The sequence below is a fragment of the Sciurus vulgaris genome (genome assembly GCF_902686455.1).
Source record: "Sciurus vulgaris genome assembly, chromosome: 3".
NCBI lineage: Eukaryota > Metazoa > Chordata > Mammalia > Rodentia > Sciuridae > Sciurus > Sciurus vulgaris.
In genome coordinates, this window is record NC_136463.1 from 126,811,637 (window position 1) to 126,824,941 (window position 13,305).

The 13,305-nt window shown below is 39.2% G+C and overlaps 1 protein-coding gene and 1 long non-coding RNA gene across 3 annotated transcripts in view; one reads left to right on the forward strand and one right to left on the reverse strand.

Annotated features, from left to right (window-relative positions):
• RAPGEF4 (Rap guanine nucleotide exchange factor 4) overlaps nucleotides 1-13,305 on the forward strand; it is a 290,423-nt gene that overhangs the window by 73,272 nt on the left and 203,846 nt on the right. The gene's annotated exons all lie outside the window — the stretch shown is intronic.
• On the reverse strand, nucleotides 1,138-12,561 carry LOC306658283. The gene is made up of 2 exons (XR_013763010.1): nucleotides 10,963-12,561; nucleotides 1,138-4,082 (listed from the first exon to the last, which is right to left on the reverse strand). It is a non-coding gene; the product is annotated as an uncharacterized lncRNA (long non-coding RNA).

Genomic DNA, 13,305 nt, shown 5'->3' on the forward strand with positions numbered 1-13,305 from the left:
CAGTGCAAAATAAAAATATGGGGTCCTTTGATCTTCCCAGAATAAAAAAAAAAAAAAAATGTCATCAGTGGTACTAAAATATTAAGTTTTTTATTTTCCGCTTATCCTCTCTCTCAACTTGTTCTGTATTTGCTATTTAATGTTATTCTAAGTGAAGAAAAATCAAAAATTTAAATTATTAGCATAAATTTACTATTTATCTTTCAATGTTGCAATGCCAGTTTTAAATGCAAATATAGGAACATTTAACTTGTATGCAGAGTCCCTGAAATTACCTATTTATATTTCTTAGCTTGTACATGCATATGTATTTTATTCTCATCAGGACAGTGAAAGCCATGCATAAAACTGATTGAACTGGTTTGTTTCTCTTCTTGAGGCATACCAACACTTTCTCTCAAGTTTACTCATGAGTAAGGAAGAACCTGAAGGAAAAATAGTCGCCCTCTTTCCTTGTCCTTTATGTCATTGTTTTTGGTGTGTTTGGCTAATGCGTGGAAGTAGCGTAACCAGAAAGGATATGACAGCGTTCCTTTGCCAATCCTCTTGCTTTCCATCTGTGTTCAAAGCAAACTCGGGTTAAAACAGAAAATGGCGCCTCTGGGGCTGGCAGCACCTGGATTTACTCATGGAAGAAGTAGCATGCTTACCTTGGACTTGCTTTGAGTCATGCCTCAGAATTCTGGTCTCATTGGGCACTGCCAACATTGTGCGAGATGGAATGGCAGCACGCAATAGGCACACATCTGTGTGTATGTCCCCTGCTCGGGTGCATATCCACTGTTCCGTTGGACTTCACTTACGCAACCAAGTTCCAAAATAAAAGTGTTAAGGGTTTCAAGACAGTGACAGTCCACCCAGCCCTTACCAACCCCCAGCTCACTGCAGCCACCTGAGCAAGTCCAGGTGTCACCAACGCAACTTCACCAGAGCCCTCAGAAAGTCAAACATCATAAACTATTGTTCTAAACTTTGAGATTTCAATACGTTGTTATGAGCAATGACTGCATAATGGTACATACATTAAAAACATGTGAACCTTTACACCCCCATGAATGGGATCACATCATTTGTATGGTCTGTATGAATCCTGCTTTTCTTCATGGAGTGTATATCAGAGAAAATCTTTTTTTTAAATTTGTTGTTGTTGTTGTTGTTGTCAACAGACCTCTATTTTATTTATATGTGGTGCTGAGAATCAAACCCAGTGCCTCACACATGCTAGGCAAGCGCTCTGCCACTGCGCCACAACCCCAGCCCCAGAGAAAATCCTTGTCAGGCAGTTTAGCCACATTATGCCACCGAGTTTTCTTTTCTATTCTTTTAAAAATATTCTTTAGCTGTTGATAGACCTTTATTTTATTCATTTATTTATATGTGGTGCTGAGAATTGAACTCAGTGCCTCCTCACACATGCTAGGTGAGCGCTCTACCACTGAGCCACAACCCCAGCCCCCACCAAGTTTGCTGTTGAAGGGGCTGCTATAATTTATTTAACCTATTCCTATTGTTGAACAGAGTTATGTTGGGTTTCTTTCTTATAAACAGTGATGAAAGGGATGTTCTTATACATATATTTTGATGTACTTTTGTGGCGTAAGTTCTTACCAGTGGAATTGTGTGGACATTATGTGAAATTTAAAATTCAGTAAAGATTTTCTAATTATAACTTAGAAAGCCTGCACCAATTTACATTGCTCACAACAGTGTGTGGCTAAACTTGTTTTGTCAATTTTTCAGCATGGTAATTTCAAACTTTGAAAAATTAGCCAGGAGGAAAAAAGGCATAATTGTTATTTTGTCTGTTGTCTTTTATCTCTCTATCACTAATCTTAATTAATTAATTCCTTAAACTTAATCCCTAATTATTGTAAGAGGTTAAGCATTTAAAAAAATATTTCTTAGTAGTTCTTGTTTTTAATCTGTGAGTGACTAGTTTAAGTCATTTGTCTAGTACTCTTATAGGTTATATCTATAGTTCTAAGATCATAAAAGCCTTTTGTAGATTAAAAAACATACCCCCTCTGTCATATGCATTAAAATATCTTTTCCAAGTTTTTGTTGGAGATGTATTCTGTGAGTAGAAATATTTCCTGGTTTGCTTTATGGTTTTCTTTTTCACTCATTGTTTTTTTCCCTCTCTAATCTCTTTGCTGTGAACTGTGTCCCATTGACACCTCCCCAAGGACATATTGCTATTAAAGAAAAACTTATAAAAAATCATTTGTTGTTTGCCATTCCTCCTGGAAATTATTTTAGTTTACCCATTTAATGTTATTTTTATCCTTTTGCTACTGGAGAGATGGTACTTTGGGAAGCCAATCCCAAATTAGTTGGTTGCCGGATCTGTTGGCTACAAAATGCGGTTCCCAGCAATAACCCATCCTTATCTATTTGGGGGAAATTAAAGGGAAGAATAAATTTTTAAATGATATCACATGCTGTTTTTCTTGGCTAGATCAATGGCTTAGCTGATCAGGACATGGTCTCTTACTCTTTTTACAGAACAGAGACTTAATGAGACTGTTTTGTAGGGTTGAAACTAAAGCATCAAGAAGCACAGACCAGGCAGGCCTGGATCTGACCATTCCCAGGGGCTCAGTGACTCTCCGTTCAATGGTCCTAGGAAGTCCAGATATAATCCTGCTTGGAAAACATCAGAGGTAGCTTCAAAGAACTGAGGAGAAGTAGACTGAGAGGTGGATCTAAGATCAGGTGCAAAGTGTAAAGGTAGAGAAAGAACTGCTCCTGATTTGGAGATTCATGGGACCATGGTGGTCAGAAGTGTGGGTGAACAGCAAAGCAGAGCTGGTGAGCCCTTCCAGAAAAGCTGGAAACCTCCCTCTGTCAACACTAGAGATTCTCTTGTCACTAAATACATGTCTGTTAAAAACAAACAACTTTTAACATCTTTGAAACATGATGAGAGGGTCCTTCTTGACTTGGGTGATGAAATGTTTACTTTGTGATAGTTCATTAAACAATTACAAATTGTATGCTTTTCTGAAAATTGGTTGCACTTTGAAAATGTCTTAAACACTAATAGTAAACATAAAAAGAAAGAAGGAGATTGGTTTTCAATAAAAGAAAGAAATAAACTTCCTTTAAGTATCAAAATATTTTTGGAAGATATATTTATAAATTGTGTTCTGTTTCTCCCCTTTTTTCTTAGGTAAAATTTAAAATTTTATGAGACATATGACTGTGTTATTTTTACAAACTTCAGCACTTGTTTGCGCTTCGGTCAACTGGTGCCCTTTGAGGCTTCAGAGTTGAGCAGGAGTTTGTGCCTCACAGTAAGTGGCAGCAGAGCATCACAGAATTCTGAAGCTTTTGTTTTCCTCCTTGATCCAAGTTGCTGGTTCTTGCTTTATACTGAAGTCAACATTCCTGCTCCTAGACACCCACCCTCCTTTCCCCTTTTAGTGTTTTATCTCTGCTAAAGGCTGGGAAGCTACAAGGCAGGCTTTTGAGCGTGGTATCTAAAGCAAGAGTAAAGAAACCTAAGGAGTGAGTCATGCATGCTCACAGCAGTGTCATCTGCTACCTCTGATGTGTGAAACAAATGCCACATTTATTTAGGTGGCTCAAGGAACTTGCAGCTCTTATGATCAAATCAATGAGGAGATGCCTCTAAGTGGCCTCTGGATTACCAGTATGTTGTTGAGGTGATTTAAGTCCTTATAAAACATTCATAAATTGTTCATTAAATTGCAAACTTTGCAATTCATCCTATACTATGTAAGTTCCTTAATGAATGAAGAGGACATTTCCCTGGTAGCAAGCATATGACCTAGTAGGTCTCCAATGTTCTTGGGTCAAAATGAGATTTTTTGCTTCCTGGCTATGTGATATCAGACCAGAAATTTACACCTCAGTTTTCTTACCTGTAAAATGAGAAACTCAAACATAGCTTGCGTGGTTGTGGAGTATCTAAGTATCTAGCTCTTAGGTAATCATTGACTAAAAGAAATTCATTAAATGATGACAATTTTAGACACATGGAACCTGAAAATAATTTGACTGTTTTATAGATGTAGATCATTAGAATATATTCTCAATATTTCTTTTTTTTTGTTTGACTGCTTTTTATATTTTTTTATTTTTATTTTATTTTTTTTATTTTTATTTTTTTAGTTTTAACTCATGAAGCTAGAGTCTCCTTTATTGAAGTCCTATACATTTTTAATGAACTAAAATCATCACAGTATCATCAGCTATCATAAATTCATCACACTATTTTTTTATATATGTAGTAGTAAAACTGAAGCAGTGCATTTACATAAATCGCATGGTTTATTGTTACCTATGCTTAGTGTAACTTACCATTTTTAGATTTGTTAGGACTGTGTATTTTTTTTTTTCTTTTTTTTTATTGTAAACAAATGGGATACATGTTGTTTGTCTGTTTGTACATGGGTTAAAGGCATACCATTTGTATAATCATAAATTTACATATAGTAATGTTGTTTGATTCATTCTATTATTTTTTCCCTTCCCCCCCACCCCTCCCACCCTTCTGTTCCCTTGAAACAGTCCTTTCTTCCTCCATTCTTGTCCCCCTCCCTAACTCTAACCCTAACCCTAACCCTAACACTAACTCCCCCCACCCTCCCCCTTATGTGTCATCATCCACTTATCAGCGAGATCATTCGTCCTTTAGTTTTTTGAGATTGGCTTATCTCACTTAACATGATGTCTTCAATTTCATCCATTTGCCTGCAAATGCCATAATTTTATCATTCTTTATGGCAGAGTAATATTCCATTGTATATATATACCACAGTTTCTTTATCCACTCATCAATTGAAGGACATCTAGGTTGGTTCCACAATCTGGCTATTTTGAATTGAGCAGCTATGAACATTGATGTGGCTGTATCTCTGTACTATGCTGATTTTAAGTCCTTTGGGTATAGGCCAAGGAGTGGGATAGCTGGGTCAAATGGTGGTTCCATTCCAAGTTTTCTAAGGAATCTCCACACTGCTTTCCAGAGTGGCTGCACTAATTTGCAGCCCCACCAGCAATGTATGAGTGTACCTTTCTCCCCACATCCTCGCCAACACCTGTTGCTTGTATTTTTGATAATCGCCATTCTAATTGGGGTGAGATGGAATCTTAGGGTGGTTTTGATTTGCATTTCTCTTATTACTAGAGATGTTGAACATTTTTTCATGTTTGTTGATTGCTTGTACATCTTCTTCTGTGAAGTGTCTGTTCATTTCCTTAGCCCATTTGTTGATTGGATTATTTGTATTCTTGGTGTAGAGTTTTTTGAGTTCTTTATAGATTCTGGAGATTAGTGCTCTATCTGAAGTATGATTGGCAAAGATATTCTCCCACTCTGTAGGCTCTTTCTTCACATTACTGATAGTTTCCTTTGCTGAGAGAAAGCTTTTTAGTTTGAATCTATCCCAGTTATTGATTCTTGCTTTTATTTCTTGTGCTATGGGAGTCCTGTTGAGGAAGTCTGGTCCTAGGCCGACATGTTGAAGATCAGGACCTACTTTTTCTTCTATAATCTGCAGAGTCTCTGGTCTGATTTCAAGGTCCTTAATCCATTTTGAGTTGAGTTTTGTGCAGGGTGAGAGATATGGGTTTAGTTTCATTCTGTTGCATATGGATTTCCAATTCTCCCAGCACCATTTGTTGAAGAGGCTATCTTTTCTCCATTGCATATTTTTGGCACCTTTGTCTAGTATTAGAAAGTTGTATTTATTTGGGTTTGTGTCCGTGTACCATTGATCTACCTGTCTATTTTGGTACCAATACCATGCCGTCTTTGTTACTATTGCTTTGTAATAAAGTTGAAGTTCGGGTATTGCGATACTCCCTGCTTCATTTTTCCTGCGAAGGATTGCTTTAGCTATTCTGGGTTTCTTATTCTTCCAGATGAATTTCATGATTGCTTGCTCTATTTCTGTACGGTACATCATTGGGATTTTAATTGGAATTGCATTGAATCTGTAGAGCACTTTTGGTAGTATGGCCATTTTGACAATATTAATTCGGCCTATCCAAGAACATGGAAGATCTTTCCATCTTCTAAGGTTTTCTTTAATTTCTTTCTTTAGCGTTCTGTAGTTCTCATTGTAGAGGACTTTCACCTCTTTTGTGAGATAGATTCCCAAGTATTTTATTTTTTTTGATGCTATCGTGAATGGGGTAGTTTTCATAATTTCTTTTTCTGAGGATTCATCACTTATGTATAAAAATGCATTGGATTTATGAGCATTGATCTTGTAACCTGCTACTTTACTGAATTCACTTATGAGTTCTAAAAGTTTTCTGGTGGAATTTCCTGGTTCCTCTAAGTATATAATCATATCATCCACAAATAGGGATAGTTTGAGTTCTTCTTTTCCTATTCTTATTCCTTTAATTTCCTTGGTCTGTCTAATTGCTCTGGCTAGAGTCTCAAGAACGATATTGAATAGGAATGGTGAAAGAGGGCATCCCTGTCTTGTTCCAGTTTTTAGGGGGAATGCTTTCAGTTTTTCACCATTTAGAATGATATTAGCCATGGGCTTAGCATAGATGGCCTTTACAATGTTAAGGAATGTTCCCACTATCCCTATTTTTTCTAGTGTTTTGAGCATGAAGGGGTGCTGTATTTTATCAAATGCTTTTTCTGCATCTATTGAAATAATCATGTGATTCTTGACTTTAAGTCTATTGATATGGTGAATGACATTTATTGATTTCCGGATGTTGAATCAACCTTGCATCCCTGGGATAAAACCCACTTGATCGTGGTGCACTATCTTTTTAATATATTTTTGTATGCGATTTGCTAAAATTTTATTGAGAATTTTTGTGTCAATGTTCATTAATGATATCGGTCTGAAATTTTCTTTCCTCGATTTGTCTCTGTCTGGTTTGGGTATCAGGGTAATATTGGCTTCATAGAATGAGTTTGGGAGGGTTCCCTCCTCTTCTATTTCATGGAATACTTTGAGAAGTATTGGAATGAGCTCTTCTTTAAAGGTTTTGTAGAACTCGGCTGAGAACCCATCTGGTCCTGGACTTTTCTTTGTTGGTAGGCTTTTGATGACCTCTTCTACTTCATTACTTGAAATTGTTCTATTTAAATTGTGTATGTCCTCCTCGTTCAGTTTAGGCATTTCATATGTCTCTAGAAACCTGTTGATGTCTTCGAAATTTTCTATTTTGTTGGAATATAGATTTTCAAAATAGCTTCTAATTATGTTTTGTATTTCAATCGTGTCTGTTGTGATATTTCCTTGTTCATTCCGAATTTTAGTGATTTGGGTTTTCTCTCGTCTTCTCTTTGTTAGAGTGGCTAAGGGTTTATCAATTTTGTTTATTTTTTCAAAGAAACAACTATTTATTTTGTCAATTTTTTGTATTGTTTCTTTTGTTTCAATTTTGTTGATTTCAGCTTTGAGTTTAACTATTTCCTGTCTTCTACTACTTTTGGTGTTGGTCTGTTCTTTTTCTAGGGCTTTGAGCTGTAGTGTTAGGTCGTTTATTTGTTGATTTTTACTTCTTTTATTGAATGCGCTCCATGAAATAAATTTTCCTCTAAGTACTGCTTTCATAGTGTCCCAGAGATTTTGATATGATGTTTCTTTGTTCTCATTTACCTCTAAGAATTTTTTAATTTCCTTCCTAATATCTTCTGTTATCCATTCATCATGTAATAGCATATTGTTTAATCTCCAGGCGTTGGAGTAGCTTCTGTTTTTTACTCTTTCATTTATTTCTAATTTCAATCCATTATGATCTGATAGAATACAAGGTAGTGTCTCTATCTTCTTGTATTTGCTTACATTACCTTTGTGGCATAATATATGGTCTATTTTAGAGAAGGATCCATGTGCTGCTGAGAAGAAAGTGTATTCGCTCTTGGTTGGATGGTATATTCTATAAATGTCCGTTAAGTCTAAATTATTGATTGTGTTATTGAGATCTATGGTTTCTTTGTTTAATTTTTGTTTGGAAGATCTGTCCAGTGGTGAGAGAGGTGTGTTAAAATCACCTAGTATTATTGTGTTGTGGTCTATTTGGTTTCTGAAATTGAGAAGGATTTGTTTGACATACATGGATGATACATGGATGGGCCACTGTTTGGGGCATAGATGTTTATGATTGTTATGTCTTGCTGATTTATGGTTCCCTTAAGCAATATGTAATGTCCTTCTTTGTCCCTTCTGACTAACTTTGACTTGAAGTCCACATTATCTGAAATGAGGATGGATACCCCAGCTTTTTTGCTGAGTCCATGTGCATGGTATGTTTTTCCCCATCCTTTCACCTTTAGTCTATGGGTATCTCTTTCTATGAGGTGAGTCTCTTGCAGGCAACATATTGTTGGATCTTTCTTTTTGATCCAATCTGCCAGTCTATGTCTTTTGATTGATGAGTTCAGGCCATTAATATTCAGGGTTATTATTGAGATATGATTAGTATTCCCGGTCATTTGGTTTATTTTATTTATTTATTTATTTATTTTGACACGACTTGGTTCTTCCTTTATTTGACAATTCCTTTAGGATAGTTCCTCCCATTGCTGATTTGCTTCTTTGCTTTTCATCTCTTCCTCGTGGAATATTTTGCTGAGAATGTTCTGTAATGCTGGCTTTCTTTTTGTAAATTCTTTTAGCTTTTGTTTATCATGGAAGGATTTTATTTCATCATCAAATTTGAAGGTAAGTTTTGCTGGGTATAAGATTCTTGGTTGGCATCCATTTTCTTTCAGGGCTTGAAAAATGTTATTCCAGGCCCTTCTAGCTTTTAGGGTCTGGATTGAAAAAATCTGTTGATATCCGTATTGATTTCCCCCTGAATGTAATTTGATTCCTCTCTCTTGTGGCTTTTAAAATTCTGTCTTTATTTTGCATGTTAGGTATTTTCATTATAATGTGCCTTGGTGTGGGTCTGTTGTAATTTTGTATATTTGGAGTCCTATAAGCCTCTTGTACTTGATCTTCCATTTCATTCTTCAGATTTGGGAAATTTTCTCATAGTATTTCATTGAATAGATTGTTCATTCCTTTGGTCTGTTTCTCTAAACCTTCCTCAATCCCAATAATTCTTAAATTTGGCCTTTTCATGATATCCCATAGTTCTTGGAGATTCTGTTCATGATTTCTTACCATCTTCTCTGTTTGGTCCACTTTGTTTTCAAGGTTAAATATTTTGTCTTCCATATCTGAGGTTCTGTCTTCCAGGTGTTCTATCCTATTGGTTATGCTTTCTATGGAGTTCTTAATTTGGTTTATTGTTTCCTTCATCTCAAGGATTTCTGTTTGTTTTTTTTTTCAATATCTCTAACTCTTTATTGAAATGATCTTTTGCTTCCTATATTTGCTCTTTTAACTGTCGACTGGTGCGATCATTCAGTGACTGCATTTGCTCTTGCATCTTGTCATTTGCTTCCCTGATCATTTTAATTATGTACATTCTGAACTCCCTTTCTGTCATTTCTTCTGCCATGCTGTCGTTGGGTTTCATTGATGTAACATCTAGATTTGTTTGCGGCATTTTCTTTCCTTGTTTTCTCATATTGTTCAGGTATCAGTTGACCGCTGTGATATTGCAGATTTCCTCTATTGACTTATAATATCCCTGAAGATTTCTAGTATATCCCCTCTTAGCCTTCAGTAGCCTGAAGTCTTGGAGGAAGTTGATAATGCGGTGCTCCACAAGGAAGCTGACTCCCTAGGGGTGGTGGCCTTCCGGTGGGGTATATTCCTGCTAGTGGGCAGAGGTACCTTCACTTGCTGACGAATGGTCATCCAAAGGGGAAGTAGGATGTGGGCTGATGCAAGGCCAGTTTGGGCCCGTGTCTCTGGTTTTACAGTCCTTTTGGGAGAACCCCACCCGGCAGGGAGGACTCACCCGGTGGGGAGGTCTCGCTGGTCAGTTACCCTCCTAGAGGTTCTGTTCAATTCGCAACTACCGCCTGGGCTGGGCAGCCTTTTTCTGCAATGTTCCCAGGGACCCAGACCTACCTCCTGGGCCTGGAAGCCTCGCCCTTCGCAATCGAATCTCCTTAGGCTGCCTCTCCTCAGAGAAGCTGCCTGCAGTCCTGGAGCCTTCGCTCCGCCCCTCAGTTTGTCTGTGCGGCTCTTCCACCAAGAAGCCACCTAGGCCCTGGGACCCTGCTCTGCACTTTTCGCCTGGCTATGTGGCCCCTCCTCTGAGCAGCCACCTGGAGCCCCTTACAGTTGCTCCGAGTCCCAGTGACCCGCCACACGCCTTTTCCTCCAGCAGCCACCTGGTGTTCCTTGCAGTCGCTCTAAGTCCAAGTGACCCACCATGCACCTCCTTCTCCACCAGGCAGTCACCCAGAGATCTGGTGCGTTCGTCACGAGTCCCAGGAACTCACTGTGCACCTCCTCGTCCCGACTGCCACCCGTAGCCCTGGTGCAGTCACTCCGAGCCCAAGCACCCCGCCGCACTCCTCCTCCTCCTCCATACAACCCCCCTGTGTTTAGGAGCGGATGCTCTGAGTCCAAATCCCTTACCACGCTGCTCCACCGGATAGCCGCCCGGAGCCCTGGTGCAGCTGCTCCAAGTCCAAGCGACGTGCTGAGTCCGTATTTCTCCTTCTCCTCTGGGCAGCCCCCTGTGTTCAGGGGTGGTCGCTTTCAGTCCAAACAGCTCACCGCACACCCTCTCCTTTGGGCAGCCTCCCAGAGCCCGGGTGGGTTGCGCCGAGTCCAAGAGCTGTGCTGAGCAGCCACCTCTCTGATGCTCCCAGTTGTCCGTGTTCACTGCTCCAGTGGGGGGGAGGGGTGTCTCGCCGGCAGCTCTATTTCTCAAAGATCCCTGCGTTCGGGGCTACCGCCCTGTCCGGAACGCCTCCCCAATGGGAGACACTCACCTGGCTGCTTTGAGTTGGTCCCAAGTCTCTCTATATCTCCTCTTCTTGAGTCCTGAGTCCTGGAGCAACACGAAACGCAGCCACCCTCTCGTCCGCCATCTTGAATCCGCCTGCTTTTTATTTTTTGATAATTTTGAAAAAATTGTTCTTTTTAGTTGTACATGATAGTAGAATTTATTTTGACATACCATACATACATACATGGAATATAACTTCCCATGTTTGTGGTTGAACATGATGTGGAGTTACACTGGCGGTGTATTCATATATGAACGTGGGGAAGTGATGTCCAGTTTATTCTACTGTCTTTTCCATTCCCATCCCTCCTCCTTTCTCCCGACTCCCGTGTCCAATCCAGTGAACCTCCCCCATCCCTATTCTCATTATTTCTGACAATAAAAATCTCTTATCCTTACTGATACATGGTAAAAATACACACAATTGTAAAAACAACTTTTCAATAATAAATATCTCTTAATCATTTCCATTTCCAATTCAGAAGTCAAATTCTCAGTGACAGTAGAAGACTGAAGTCATGAATGAGCTAGGGCTAGCCAATCTTTCATTCCTTTAAAGCCTCCAATTAGAATGTGGGTCTGGGGCAGAAAAAAGGATGAGACTGAGCTTCACGGTGTGTGACTCTTCCTGACTTTCCACCCCCACCCCTTCCCAACTTTCAGTGACATTCCTGGCCACTCCAGACCTTCTGAAAAGAAGTGGGAGATGAGGTAATTTCTGACTCATTAAAATGGAAATGTACCCTCACTTCATAAAAGATGTCACATCTTGGTGTAGACTCAGGCTTATTTTTTAAAATGCAAACTGATTATAAAAATTTAAAAAAAAAAAAAAGATAATCTTGGCAACAAGGATTTTCACAGTAGTTTCCTTTGTGTGCCAAAACTTCTCATGCACGGACATGTGTGCCTGCATAAATATGTGCAAAACACACCCATTGCTTACAGCCGTCTATACACGTGCCACTTCCAAAATAAATGCCACAATACACTGAGAGGGGTTGAGGCCTCTGTGCTTTCAGGTGAAAGGTCTGTTCTTTGAGACCACCAGCTGTCAGCTGGTGTTGGGGAACAGGCTTTTGGTTATAACACAGGATGTCCCTGATGTGAGACTCTGGAGTAAACTCGCAGCCCTGAGCTTCCCCTCTGATGCTGTGATTAAACTGCTGTTTGGGTGTTGCCTGGTAGATGAGAAGAATAACAACACCGCTTGGGTAAGAAGGGTATTGTCCTGAGGCGTGGTGTCCTTTTGACTTCCTCCCCCAAATGGAGTGCTTCCTGCTTTCCCGCTGAGGGATGAGTCATGTGAAGAGACTTGAGGATGTGACACTGGGGACCAGTCAGGCCATAATTATTTGGATGGCACAGATGATAAATCTACTTTGGGCACACTTCCCATCCAGGTAAAGCTGGGAAGTGCAAGCAGGGCTGGAAATAGCTCAGCTGAGCATCTTCAATCCCTAGTCCTAGCGTGGTGTTTTCAACAGCCCAAAGCGCCACAGCATTGTAGTCCTGTTCACCAGGATTCCTACAGCAGATCTGAACGTCCTGATGATGATTTGAACATCTGGTGATTTCTGGCTGTCGGGAAGCATTTTTAGAGTTTATTCAGGGTGAGAGATTGATGAAGCGTTTGGTATATGCTTGAGGTGACCTATGTATGGGCTCTAATGGCACATGGAAACACTTGGCCAGAAGACTCCTGGGTTGGTAAGGAAATGGCTCCTATCTACACTGAATTGTGTTTTTATAGAACCTGAACACTAGCATTTATTACATGTCAAGATCCATGGTAAGGGTGTGTGTAGATATATACATACAACTTGCTGAATGCTAACTGTGACCTTATAAGGTAATACGAGACATAAAAATAGCTATATGCCTAATGCTTACCTTGCTTGTCCTTATACTGAGTAGGCAATTTGTATACCTTGTCTCATATAATCCTTTTAGCAACCCTGGCTATTAGGGATTATAATCCCATTATGTAAGTAAGAAAACTGAGACTTAGAGAAATTAAAGAACTTGCCCACAGTTGTATAGCTAGTAAACTGAAGGAATTAGGATTTAACTAGCCTTGTCTGACTTTGAAACTCATGATTTGTAACATACTTTCTTATTCTCTTGTGATCAACCAGAATCCATAACAAACCAGCCAACCAAACACACTAACAAATCCATAAATAAGTAGACAAAACCTGAGTTTCAACCTCCTTTCATAGAATGTATGTGAGAAAAATCTTCACATTCACTTGGAGAGCAATAGCCCCAATGAGATGTGATGTTCCATTTTTCACTAACACTTATGGAGAAATTATTATCTATAACAATTGAGTGAAATTCAACAAACTCAAAGTGCCTCTGTGTTGATCATGCTTCTTATAAGACCCTGAGGTAGAAAATCAAGATCCTTAAGAAAAGAAGCCCTCTTACACA